This window comes from Macrobrachium nipponense, chromosome 6 (genome assembly GCF_015104395.2).
Source record: "Macrobrachium nipponense isolate FS-2020 chromosome 6, ASM1510439v2, whole genome shotgun sequence".
NCBI lineage: Eukaryota > Metazoa > Arthropoda > Malacostraca > Decapoda > Palaemonidae > Macrobrachium > Macrobrachium nipponense.
Window position 1 is genome coordinate 59421582 of NC_061108.1, and position 1320 is coordinate 59422901.

Genomic DNA, 1320 nt, shown 5'->3' on the forward strand with positions numbered 1-1320 from the left:
GATTTGGCGTTTCTATCTTACACCAAGAAGGAGGTAATGGCTTCATCTCCCGAAATGTTTGTTAAATGGCTGTGCCCAATCTATTGTTCTTGTGATCGTTGGCAGAGCTGCATTAAGATATATCGTTGTAATGTAATACTTATTTACAACATTAATAAAAGGCCGGTTCTGAATATTCTCCCCCTCAACATCATACTTAGCTGTCATCGTTCGGCCTCTCCCCCCCCCACCCTCTCTCTCTCTCTCTCTCTCTATCTCTCTCTCTCTCTCTCTCTCTCTCTCTCTCCATGCTCCTCCTCACTTATCTCAGTCTTTAACTGACGCCTGCTGCCTTTGACCTCATTTTCGGAATGACTTTGTTTAAATGGCGCGTGTTATTGAGAGGAGAAGCCGCAATGGCAAATTCTTTGGTGCTTCTATCAGCTCCGTCTGTTTTTGGATTGCCTCGCCTTTCACCTCAAAGAATGAATGAGTACACACTTCATTTCTCGTGTTCTTTCAAATTTTGGGGTTTTACCTCTTCCTCAATACAAGGCGACTGTGGAATTCTTTATCAGCTTCGTCATAGGCTTTTTGGTATAGAATGGCCTGCTCTTCTAAGTACTATATATAAAGAGAGAGAGAGAGAGAGAGAGAGAGAGAGAGAGAGAGAGAGAGAGAGAGAGAGAGAGAGAGTCTGAAATTAAAGGTCAGAAGTAATTATGACTTATTCCACGGATACGACACAAGTCAGTTCAGGTTTTCTGCTATGAGAGAGAGAGAGAGAGAGAGAGAGATTCATAGTCATGCACTGAACAGTGAGAAAGCGAATTACGAAAGAGAAACGAATGAGGGAGGCCAATACGATTGTGTAATGGTTTTCTACTATCTGTACCTACTAGTGTCATTATTTTTATTTCATTCAAGCATCTATGCAGCTATTCATTGTAGTTTGGTCATCTTTGATAGTCAGTTCAGTTGATTTAAACTGGGAGGTGACTATATAAGCCAATGTTGATTATTTATTTATTTTTCAATTAATTTTGTTGATTTTTCGGGGTTTATTTCTTATGAATAAGTGCTAGTCTTGTCTATTGTTGATAATAACAGCAAAAATAAAATATTGAGAGTAATTTTATTGTTTTTTATCCGATTCATACATATATACAACAAGCTCCGAGGAGACCTCCCTGCGTCCTGCGTTGTAGGTTGAAGGAACGCTGTAAATAACATCAACCCGCTGAAACACGAGAGCCTTTCTTCCTTCGTGGAAAGAAATTCTCAGATATTTCAGGTGGGTTTCGCAATGAGTAATATGACGAGAGGTGTCCGATGTGCAGC